This window comes from Stegostoma tigrinum, chromosome 4, assembly GCF_030684315.1.
Source record: "Stegostoma tigrinum isolate sSteTig4 chromosome 4, sSteTig4.hap1, whole genome shotgun sequence".
In the NCBI taxonomy this organism is placed as follows: domain Eukaryota; kingdom Metazoa; phylum Chordata; class Chondrichthyes; order Orectolobiformes; family Stegostomatidae; genus Stegostoma; species Stegostoma tigrinum.
In genome coordinates this window covers 47,509,625-47,522,623 of record NC_081357.1, presented here as the reverse complement: position 1 = coordinate 47,522,623, position 12,999 = coordinate 47,509,625, and the positions used below count along the sequence as shown (strand labels likewise).

At 38.6% G+C, this 12,999-nt stretch overlaps 1 long non-coding RNA gene across 1 annotated transcript in view; it reads right to left on the bottom strand.

Moving 5' to 3' along the window:
* Window positions 1-1,351: 1,351 nt before the first annotated feature.
* The window catches only part of LOC125452730 (uncharacterized), a 38,977-nt gene continuing 27,329 nt past the window's right edge, over window positions 1,352-12,999 (bottom strand). Inside the window, exons 3-4 of the long non-coding RNA XR_007247587.2 lie at window positions 4,021-4,313; window positions 1,352-1,611 (exon numbers count right to left, since the gene is read on the bottom strand). This is a non-coding gene — a long non-coding RNA (uncharacterized LOC125452730). The remainder of the gene's footprint in view (window positions 1,612-4,020; window positions 4,314-12,999) is intronic.

Below are 12,999 nucleotides of genomic sequence, written 5' to 3'. Positions count from 1 at the left end.
TTCATACCGTGTTATCTCATTACTTGGTTTTCTTTGTTTAAGAGCTTATTAGCCTGTGCTTTTCATTGACTGTGAATGGATCCTACTTAATCTTTGAGGATACCCTTTAAATTTGCATTCACATACTATTTTCTGGCCTTTTTGACTTCTGACCAAATGGTATTACCTTACAGTTATGCAAGTTGAAAATTATTTGTCAATCACATTCTCATATAGTGTTTTTATTAATGTAGTCTTGTATTTCACTGATTCTTCCAAGTCAATTGGGTCTTGAAGCACTGAGGTTAAGGTTTTGCAGGTTAATCATGTGCATGCAGTAGTATTTAAGCGTATATTTAAAATGTATGCCTAATATGTAGGGTACAGACATGTTCCAATTTTGAGATTGATTATTCAAATTCATCAAATTCTTGGAATCCTCACTATAACTCTCCTTTCAAATTATACATTCATTTATTTACATTACATGATTGACAGAAGTTAAAGTGCAACTCCACGTAAGGAGACCGTAATCGGATCTTGTAACTTTATCAATACTGACAACACAATCCTGTTCCTTGAAAATGAGCTTTTTACATTGTGTGAATGAAATCTAGCTTTGGTTCTCTATCTACCATGGCTAATCTACCTAGCATGCGTGTCTCTAGACTCTATGGGGCAATTTTTAGCACGGTCAAGCCACCTAACCTGCACATCGTCAGACTATGGGAGGAAACTGGTGCACCCAGAAGAAACTCCATGCAGTCACATGGAAAACATGAACACTCCACACAGTCACTCAAGGCTAGAATCAACCCTGGGTGCCTAGCACTGTGAGGCGGCAGTGTTAACCACTGTTCATTGTGCCACCAGTTCTCGTAAAGTCCTGATTAATATTTATCCTTCAAAAATACCACTAAAAGTGGATTCCCTGGTTGTCAGTGATGTTTTTGTGTGAGTTAACACTATGCAAATTGGTTGTTGTTTCTCTCTTATTCTTCAAATGTATTTCATTCACTAAAAATGCTTTGGGCATTCTGAGGTTGTGAAGTTCTTTTTAATCCTATTTGTTAAGAAAATATATTGCAAACTTACATGAAGAAAATAATTGATAATTAAACTGACAGTATCCTTAGCACCTCAGGAAGGTCTATGTTCACTCTCCTGACCACAAAGGGACAGAAAGTAAATTGGATTTTCCAGAAATAAGTAATATTCTGCCTTTAAAGTTAGAGAAGTCATTCCTGCCATAGGGTACGAACTGTCTACAGACAGAAAGCAACAAAAGGGATCATGAAAGCACATGTGAGAAGACAAGTGTCTTTTTTAAATGAATAGACAAAATCGTCTGTGTAATTCTGCGTAAAGCTAAGATATATTTAACCTATAGTTATCTTCATTCAAGGGGGCATAGTTTGTATTATTGAGTGCTTCACATGAAAGAATTATACAAATCTCAGTGTACAGTCTGCCATCATTTACTTGGAGTAGAGGATCTGGTAAACAGTGGTATTTTGCACTGGCCAGCAGTTGTTTTTGAATTCCCTGGAATACACATTAGCAGTAGGCAATTACTCCTATTTCCTTTGGATTTCAGGTCCTCTTCAGTGCCTTTAGAGATAGTAACGGTCTCTGCCAAAAAAAATAGAATTGATGTGGAGAAGATTATGAAGTAATATTGGCTCAAACTATCAGCATCATCTGTTTCTAGATTTCACTTTGTACATTGTACAAGCAGGTTACAGTGTTATGATCATATCAGTTGTATTCATGCACATTTAGAGAGAAGAAACTTGCTGGTACAATAGACATAAATAATAGCAACTGCTTTTAATTAAATATATTGACTTGTTGCTTAAATTACTGTTTATTTAATGATCACATAATTTGCAATTGAGCCATGACTGATGCTACACAGAATTTTGGACAATCACTAATGGATCAACTACCTCTACAGCTACCTTCTCCAACACTCTAGGATGTATAACATCAGTTCCTGGTGAATTATCAACTTTCAGCTCCATTAGCTACTCTTGTACAATTTTCTTACTGGTGGTAATTTCTTTTAACTTCTCATTCTCCCTACCACTTGGATCTCTAGATCCACAAGACTTCTAGTATCTTCCTCAATGAAAACAAACACAAAGTAATCATTTAGCTTGCTGTTGCTGTATTCCTCATTATAAATTCTCCTGGCTCTTCCTTTAATGGACTTGCACTCATTTTAGCCAGTGTTTCCTTTTTAAGATAATCAATAGGAGCTTTATCAGTCGTCTTTTTAATGGTTTTTGCTCAATTTAAATTTATATTTTACTGCTCCTTTCTTGGAGTTTCTTGGTCCTCCTCTATTGTATTCGATCAACCTCCCAATCCACATAATCACTGCTATTTCTGGTAACTTTATAGACTTCTTCTTTTAACCACTTACACAATTGAGATTCACTTGTTGGTCATGATTGAGTGTACCTTTTGCACAGTGAAGCTCATAAAATATATTCCTTAACAAAAGCTGAATATTAAATTGTTTTGTAAAAAATATACATATTTATATTGTGACTCAACATTTTGATCACTTAATCCAGAATAGGTACGTTAAAAGAAAACAATGCAAGGAATCTGTTGAAATTACAAAGGAATTTTGTTTCTTGTATGTTGCCTGTTCTGCATTCTCCAGTTGCCTTTGATGATACAGGTTACCAGACTTATCCACGGTATCTATGCAAATGCATCACTGAATAACTAAAATTAATTATTTTAAATTGCTATTGAGCTTAAAGCATATAAAATTGTGTTGTTATGTGATATTTTCTAGAATCTGATTTTTAAACTGAGTCCTGTTCCATTTCATGTAGGCCACATTCTGACCTGACTTGAATGATTCATCCTGCATCTTTTCAGTAGAGTATTGAGTACATTAATAATCTCATTAAGAGTTAGACAAGGAAATAAAAACCATTGGTAGAAGACGTCCTTGGAGAGTAAGGAACAGTGAAATTGATAATGAATTTATGGAGAATGGGGTTACAAGTTAGCTGCACTCCACACACAGGAGAAATCATCACTCACTATTATCCAAGTTGAAAAAGAACTCAAGTGCAAATCAAAACCATAATTAGAATGCCTTACTTAGTTACCCATGTCATTTTAAACTTGCAATTTATATAATGTAATTTAATGAATTTTGATATGAATTTCTATTTTACATGACAGACTAACAGCTGCGAAAGAAAAGCATTATTACAGATGTACCATGATATCTAAATGAATAGTAGTTATTGAACAATGTTATAAAGTGTAACTTAGGGGGGCTGGACAGTGTGCGTTACCGATGCCCCCTCAAGTATAAATCATTTTCCTTCTTGCAGGTTGCCTTGCATCAATATTGGAGAATTGGAAGACAATACACAGCAGTTATTAGAGGTTAAAGATGGAGATCAAAAGAGTTTCCGAAACAATGCTTGCATACATTTTACAAATCACTGAGAATTTTAAAATTCATTTTTACAGATGGTGATTCTAATCAACACTGATTAACAACGCGTATTTTTGTGATAAACCTATTTTGTTAAGTTAATCAAATTTTACAGAGTTACAGCTCTTCAACATAAGATTTTGTTTCAAAAGAAAAGCAAAACGTAAAGAGAACACATTTTTAAAATTACTGCCCAATCGTACTAGTTCATCGCAGATTGCGTTTCGGCGACGTGCAAAATAGCTTGAGCTGAAACGTAAGTAAATCGAATGGAATTTTGAGCCAAATCCCCAATGTGCAATTTTGGATTATTTTTGAGCCAAATTTAGCACCTGTATTTAATATTAGTGAATCGAAAAAAGCAGAAGAAAATGCTATTTTTCGCCGCAATTCTGGAAAATACATCTACAAAAGTCAATCCATGCTGACCCCATTGATGCTAGGTCCATCTACTTACAAATTCAGCACATAGAGGTGTACAGACAGATGGAACATGCGTTGCAATCTTCTGCCTTAAAATACAGAGTATTTTTTTCCTCCAGGATTTTTAAGTCCATAACTTTGCTTACCATCGGCTCAATCTGCAATATTTTGGAGCTTTTTCCAAGATCTTTATGGATGTACATAACATAGAGAAAAGGCGCTAGTTAACCGCGTGACTGCTGTGGAACTCAGGTCTCCCTTCCAAAATGTTATTGATGTTCGGTTGAATGATCTTCGTGAAAGCCAAATGAATAAAGCATATGTGGAGTCCGTTATGGTCCGTCTGTAGCTGGAGGTGGGTAGCTTCCATTGTTACGCATAACTGTTTTTCCAACCCCTTGTTTTGGCTGTTCCGAATGGCGACCGCCTACAGGGCAGCCTGGGAAGGAAAGATGAGTTTCCACATTCATAAACAGAGCTGACATGCGGCTGTTCAACAGGAGAAATGCCTTTTCCAACCCACAATTCTAGTAAGTAGTTACCATACCCTTAATTGCGAACCAAATGGTAACTGTAGATATGGAGGGGGTGGGCTTGGTGACGTTAAGTCGTGTTAACATGAGCCTGAGGAGGTTTGAATCTTTTAATTGAATACACAAAAACCAAATGTCATTCAAGAACAGGAAACTGTGTATAATAAGTACAACATAGCAGAGTTGTCTCATACCCTCACCTTACCAGCCGCACCATTCCACCCCGCCCTGGCCAATATTTATTCTCAGTCACTCAACAATTGTCCTCTGTCGAACCCGAGGCCTGACTATCTTAAATCCGAATTCCCAGTGAGGTTACGTTCCCAGCTTTCTGAACTTTCACAATGCACTGACCTCTGAGGTTTTGGGTCCTCCCAAACGAAGGTAGCTCCATGTGCTGAAATGAAAACTCAGATTTAAAAAAAAATATCCGTTCATACATTTCCTGACGCTTGGTAATATTTGGTCATATTTTTGCGATAATATTGTCAATTGTCATAAAAGCCCTTCAGGTTTACTAATGTCCTTTTCGGGAAGAAAACCTTTTGTTCTGTGGCTGTCCTTAAGTTTAACTTTAAATGTGCATTGATGTAATTAATCATGTGATCTAAATCTTAAACAAGCTTCTGATTTTGCACCACTCTTCAGGAATAAAAGTACATCTGTCCATGTGTCTATCAGACGTATTGTAATTGTATCAGCATACTAACTTTTAGAGATATTGTCATTTAAAAGAGGGAAAAGAGTTTGAACGTCCATAGTTGGATCTGCCTCTTTTTAGTGGCAGTGGCTTTTATTCTTCTTCTAAAAGACCCACCAGAGTGCTTCTGTGAATTATGATTGTCATCTCTCTAAGACAAGCATGCAACAAGTCATCAAGTAGATTGTGCAGAGTTGAAATGAATATATATTTCATATAATGTTTTATTCATTTGTTGCTCATCCCTAATTACCTTTTAAGTGGCTTGGTTCCGAGACCGGAAAAGATTCAACCACAATGGTCCAGTTCTGGAGTCAGATGTAGGTTAGTAGAGGTAAGAACAAAACGTTTTCTTCCCTAAAGGACATTAGTAAACCTGAAGGGTTTTCATGACCATTGACAATGGTCCCTACAAAACTAGCTTCTAATTCTAGATTTTTAAAAATGAATTCTAATATCACTATCTGCTATACTGGGATTCAAACGCCTGTTTTAGAACATTGATCCTGGTCATTTGATTATTAGCCCAGTGACATTACCACTGTGCCACTGCCTCCCCTAATATCTTTCAAATTATAATTTGTTAAACCACCCACAAAATAATTGACAATTGTATTTATTCTTCACTATAAACTGATGAATAATAACTTCAGAACATATAACCTAAACTACATGATTTTGCTTAGGTATGCCATTTCATGTGTTGTTCAATTTCATCCCTGTGATAAACAACATCAAGATGTAAAGTCAGACACGATATCAATTTCTTGGTACAATTGAATTAATCAATCTGCATGAAGTACTTTCAAATAAAGTATTTTGATCATTGTGTTAGTCACTGCAACACACCATTGGACTTGATAGTGGCGCGGAACAATTTAAAACAAACCAATTTTCTGTAGTTTTCATTGTCAGTTCTTACTATCTCACAGACTGAAGGTGAGAGTTTAGTCAAAACAATTATCTCTGGAAAGGCTAGAGAGGGAAAACTTTTTGTTCTTACCTAGACTAACCTACATCTGACTCCAGAACTGGACCATTGTGGTTGAATCTTCTCCGCTCTTGGAACCAAGCCACTTAGAGGTAATTAGGGATGAGCAACAAATGAATAAAACATTATATAAGCACATCATCTTGACAACCTAATAAAGTAAAGCTATTCCAAGAGGTACATATAATAGTTTTACACATGATAAGCCTGAAATTAGGTTACTGTCAAGGAACACTACTGTAAGATGTACACAACTATAATACCTGATGGGTTCCTTGACAATTTTTTGTCGTTTGAACAAAGCTGAAATAAAAATTTAAATGTGACATGGATGCTACTGTTGTACCTCCGTCAAATTGATAATTACCTGTAATGACAGAACAAGTTGGTGATCTGTCCTGCTTGTTAGTTATATGCCTCAGTTTGCTGGGGTGGTTGGTATTACTTCCAGTTTTGTTTTGCAGTAGTTTGTACACAGTTTGTTGATGGAGTTCTGCTTGGAATGCCAGGCCTCCAGGAATTCCCTGACCTGTCTCGGTTTGGCTTGTGTGATTTATCAGTATGTTGGCCCAGTCCAATTCTTGTCCATTGTTGTCTGTGTGTAGTGAGACACTGACACTTCACCAGAGATGCACTGACAATGTTAACTAGCGGGGTGATGAAACATTTCTAGAACATAGAACATAGAAAAGTACAGCACAGTACAGGCCCTTCGGCCCACGATTGTTGTGCCGTGGAATAATCTTAATCCAAAAATAAAATAACCTAACCTACATTCCCCTCAATTCACTGCTGTCCATGTGCATGTCCAGCAGTCGCTTAAATGTCACTAATGACTCCGCTTCCACGACTACCACTGGCAAACTATTCCATGCGCTCACAACTCTCTGGATGAAGAACCTCCCTCTGACATCTTCTCTATACCTTCCTCCTAACACCTTAAAACTATGACCCCTCATGGCAGTCAATCCTGCCCTGGGGAAAGGTCTCTGGCTATCGACTCTATCCATGCCTCTCATTACCTTGTACACCTCGATCAGGTCACCTCTCTTCCTCCTTCTCTCCAGAGAGAAAAGTCCAAGCTCAGTCAACCTCTCTTGGTAAGACAAGTCCTGCAATCCAGGCAGCATCCTGGTAAACCTCTTTTGCACCCTCTCCAGAGCCTCCACATCTTTCCTATAATAGGGCGACCAGAACTGGACACAATATTCCAAGTGTGGTCTCACCAGGGTTTTGTAGAGATGCAGCATAACCTCGCGGCTCTTAAACTCGATCCCTCTGTTAATGAAAGCCAAAACACCATATGCTTTCTTAACAACCTTATCCACTTGGGTGGCAACTTTGAGGGAGCTATGCACTTGAACACCAAGATCCCACTGTTCCTCCACACTGCCGAGAATCCTGCTTTTAATCCTATATTCAGCATTTAAGTTCGACCTCCCAAAATGCATCACTTCACATTTATCCAAGTTGAACTCCATCTGCCATTTCTCAGCCCAACTCTGCATACTGCCAATGTCTCGCTGAAGCCTGCAGTAGCCCTCGATACTATCAACGGTACCTCCAACCTTTGTGTCATCAGCAAACATACTAACCCACCCCTCAACCTCCTCATCCAAGTTATTTATAAAAACTACAAAGAGCAGAGGCCCAAGAACAGCCCTGTGGGACACCACTCAGCACTGACCTCCAGGCAGAATACTTACCATCTACAACCACTCTCTGCCTCCTGTCAGCCAACCAATTCTGAATCCAGACAGCCAAATCACCCTGTATCCCATACCTCCTGACTTCATGAATGAGCCTGCTGTGGGGAACCTTATCAAATGCTTTGCTGAAGTCCATGTACACCACATCCACTGCTCGACCCTCGTCAACCTGACTCGTGACCTCCTCAAAGAACTCAGTAAGATTTGTAAGGCATGGCCTGCCCCTCACAAAGCCATGCTGACTCCCTTTAATCATGCTATGTTTTTCCAAATAGTCATAAATCATAACCCTCAGAATTCTTTCCAAAACCTTGCTGACCACAGACGTAAGACTGACTGGTCGTAATTTCCAGGGATTTCCCTATTTCCTTTCTTGAAATGAGGAACAACATTTGCCTCTCTCTAATCTTCTGGCATGACTCTCGTGGAGAGTGAGGAAGCAAAGATCTTCACCAGCGGCTTAGCAACCTATTTTCTCGCTTCCTGGAGCAACCTAGGATAAATCTGGTCTGGCCCTGGGGACTTATCAATCTTAATGTTCGCTAAAATTTCCAGCACATCAACTTCCTCAATCTCGATCTGTTCAAGCCTGTTTTCCTGCTCCTCAAAGTTCTCATTCACAACAAGGTCCCTTTCCTTAGTGAAAACCAAAGGAAAAAAACTCATTTAGGGCTTCCCCTATCTGCCCAGACTCCCCACACAAGTTCCCTATGCTATCCCTGATCGGCCTTACCTTCTCCCTGATCATTCTCTTATTCCTCACCTATGAGTAAAATGCCTTCGGATTCTCCCAAATCCTTCCTGCCAAGCCTTTATCGTGCCCCCTCCTTGGCCTCCTCAGTCCACTTCTGAGCTCCTTCCGAGCAAGCCTGTAATCCTCTAAAGCTGTGCTAGACCCTTGCTTCCTCCACCTTACATAAGCTGCCTTTTTCTTTTTGATGAGAAGCACCTCTGTTCCCGTCATCCAAGGCTCCTTAATCTTACCCCTTCTTACCTGTCTCAGAGGAACAAATTTATGCATCACTCACAACAACTGCTCCTTAAATAGTCTCCACATGTCTGTTGTGCCCCTTCTGTGGAACAATTGCTCCCAATCTGTACTTCTGAACTCCTGCCTGATGGCGTCATAGTTTCCTTTACCCCAGTTAAATATCTTCCCCTGGTAACTGCTCCTTTCCCTTTCCATGGCTATGGTAAATGTGAGGCTGTTGTGGTCACTGTCGCCAAAGTGTTCTCCCACCGCGACATCTGACACCTGTGCTGGCTCATTTTGCAACCAAACCCACCAGTTCAGGAAGCATATCTACAACTGTATCCACAACCCGAGCTACTAATCTTCTCAAATTTTAAACTTCTTCCTTGTGTTTGGGTACAAGGTCAGTATGAACCAGTAATCTGAATATTTGTGTGGCAGATATGTTAAGCATTCACTCTGTTTGTGCTAATCTGGGGTCAGAATGTGACTTGGTGTCAGCAACCAGAATTGCTCCCTGTGCTGTTTCACCTCTCTGAGCTTGCCACTCCACTGCACACTTCTGTAATGCATTTCCCGACTCGGGCAACTTTTTAAAAAATATTTGTTTATGGGACGTGGTGTCGCTGGCTAAGCCACCATTTTGTTGTCCCTATCCTTGCTTGCCTTTGAGAAAGCAGTGGTGAGATGTCTTCTTGAATTGCTGCAGTCTATGGGCTGTAGAGCCACAGTGCCCAAAGGGAGGAGGTTCCAAGGTTTTGACCTAGCAAAACTTAAGGATCAGTAATATATTTCCAAGTCTGGATAGTGAGTAGCTTGGAGAGGAACTTGAAGTTGGTGTTCCAGTGTATTTGCTACCCTTGCCCTTCTAGCTAGTAGTGGTCGTGAATTGAGGTGCTGTCTAAGAGCCTTGGTAAATTCCCACAGTGTACCTCGTTGATGGTACACACTGTTGCAACTGAGCACTGGGGTTGAAGGGACTGAATATATTTGGAGTGGTGTCAAACTAGCGGCTGCTTTTTCCTGGGTAGTGCTAAATGTCTTGAATGTTGTTGGAGCTGTACTCATCCAGGCAAATGGGGACCATTACTTTAATACCCCTGACTTGTGCCTTGTAAACATTAGAAAGAGAGAAAATAGAAGCAGGATTAGGTATTCAGCTGTTCAAATCTGCTCCACCATCCAATCTGATTTTTTTGGCTGATCATTCGACTCGTTGCTGCTTTTTCCCCTCATATCCTTTCATCCCTTTAGCCATAAGTGCTATGTCCAAATTCTTTGAAATTGTACAATGTTTTGGCTTCAACTGTTTTCTGTAATAATGAATTCTGCAGGCTCACCCCACTTTGAAAAAAATTCTTTTCACCTCAGCCTTAAATGATTTGTGAAACCAAGTTGTGGAAATACTGAGTGTAAATGAGAATTTATAAAGGCCAGAATTCACTTGTGGGAGTGTACAGTTGTACAGTTCCCTAACACTAAGCACATCGTTATGTGGAGCATAGAAGAAGAAATATCAAAAAAATGTCAGAAAGGCACATAAAAGTTCATGGAAAGTTTTTAGCATTGTTTCTTAGAACAGCATGTTCTAGAGTTGACCAGAGAGCAATGCTGGGTCTGGTCTTATGTAATGGGAGAAGTAATGTTCACGTGGGGAAGGTGTGCCTAAGTAACAGTTACCATAGTGTGATTGAATTTAACATTCATTTAGAGGCACAAAAGAGTGGCTGCAAAGACTTTTTTTAAGTGTATTTGATGTTTTGAAACATATCTGGCTAAATTGAATTGGTAAATTAGGTGAAAGAACATATTGATAGAGATGCAGTGGTAAATATTTAAACGGCTTTCCTTTGAGTACACAGCATAGATATACTTGAACAAGTAAGAAAAATTCCAAGGATACCATTTGTGGTGAACAGGAAGTATCAAAAAAGTACCAAATTAGAAGAAAAGACCTATAATTTTGCAAAGGTAGCTTGTAGATCAGAAGATTGGACAGAATATTTTAAAAAAACAGAAAAATAATAACCAAAAATTCATTACAAGGGAAAAATTAGACTTCAAGAGAAAGCTAGCCAGAAAAATGAAAGCACGTTGTAAGAGCATCTATAATTCTATAATTATAAAGATATATTAAATATAAGTATTTTTAAAAAAGAGAGCATTGCAGCTATAGAAGTTAAGACTGGATAAGTAATATTGGAAAATAAGGAAATGCTGCTTGAACTGAGTGGATATTTTGCATTAATCTTCAATACAGTAACATCTCCAAAGCACGATAAATGGAAAAAAATAGAAGAACCTCAGGAAAATGTCAAACACCAGAGAAGTAGTGTTGACTAAGATGATGGAACCAAAGGTCCTGGTAGGCTTCATCGTATGATGTTAAAATAAGTGGTTAGCTGGTTAGCAAGCTAGTTGATTGATTAGTTTTAATTTCTAAAACTTGATTCATGATCACTCCCGTTAGATTGGAGGATAGAAAATAAAACTCCTTTCTTCAAAAAAGAAGAGAGACGGGAAATAGACACCATTGAGCCAGTTACCATAATATTTATCGTTAGGAAAATATTAGAGGATGTTATTGAAGAGTTTATAACAATCATTTGCATAAAGTACAAGACAATCAGGAAGAGCCAACATGATTTAATGAAGAGGAAGCTTGTTTGGCCAACCTATTGGAGTTCTTTGTGGAGGTATAATTTAGATAAAGTAGAACCAGTGAATGTACTGGTAATTCCAGAAGGCATTTGATAAAGTACACTATCAAAGGCAGTTGCAGAAAAAAACACTATTGGAGTAAGGGTTTCATAGTGCCATTGATAGAAAACTCATAGTTAATATAAGCCAGCATAAATGGGTATTCTTCAGGCTGATAAGAGGTATTGAGTGGTGTGCCACAGAGGTCAGTGCTGGGATCTTAACTGTTTACAAATAATATGAAAGACTTAGATGAAGGGATGGAGGGCATGGTTGCCAAATTTGCTGATAGCACAAAGACAGGTGGAAAACTAGGTTGAGAAGAGGATGTAAGGAGGTTGCAAAAAGTTACAGGTTAGTTTTAGACTATTGGCAAAATATAATGAATGTAGCCGTTAGTTTTAGACTATTGGCAAAATATAATGAATGTAGCATAATGCAGGAAAACATGAAATCCTTCATTTTGGCAGGCAGGATGAAGCAAGAAACTTGTTATCCAAATGATGAGATATCACAGAGCTCTGAGGTGCAGAGAAACTGCATGTCCTTGTGCATAAATTCCTAAAGATTAGTATGTAGCTACAGCAACTAATTACATAAGCTGATGGAATGTTGTTATTTGTCATGAGGGAAATTCTTTACAAAAGTAGGGAAGTTTATGTTTCAGTTATATGGGGCACCACTGAGACTGCAGCTGTGGTACTAGACACAATATTAGTCACCTTGTCTAAAGAAGGACATAGTGCATTTGAGATAATACAAACAATGCTATGACTTCATTATCTGAAAGAGGGAGTTGCCTTAGTAGGAAGGTTTGGATAGGCTATGCTTGTATCCACTGGCGTTCTGAAGAGTAAGAGATGATTTTATTGAAACATATAATTCTTATGGGCTTTAACAGGGGAGAAATAGTGAGGTTGGCTTCTCTTATAGGGCAGTCGAGAACCAGAGGTTACAGTTTAAAAGTAAGGGTCTCCCATTTAAAACAGATGAGGCAATTTTTTTTAAACCTGTAAGAATGTTGATTGTCTTTGGAACTCCCTGAAAAGGAAGTAGAAGCAGATTCCATGAATGTTTTTCAGGCAGATATGACTGTGTTGCACAAAGGACTGAAAAGTTATCAAGTTTAAGCGGGAATGTTTACTTGATGTTACAATCAGATCAGCCATGATTTCATTGAATAGCACAGCAGGCTTGAGAGGCTGAATGGCCTACACTTGCTCTTAATTTGTATGTTTTTATGTATTGGAAATGACATTTCCCCTCATCTATTCTGCTTGCTGTGGAACATTTTTGCCTTCCGGTGAATGTTCGACTTCTGCCTGAGACACGTGTGGTTATTGCATTGTAAGGCTTCATGTTAAATTTCTCCTGGTCTGTCTGTGGATGCCTCTGGTCCTCTTTTTTTTAAAAATTTATTATGAAGATATTTGTTAATCAGCTCGCTGGATGTGTCTTACCAATTTTTGCCACCTTCCCGTGCCCTTTTCTTTTTGTGACCATTAACCTAACTTCAGAC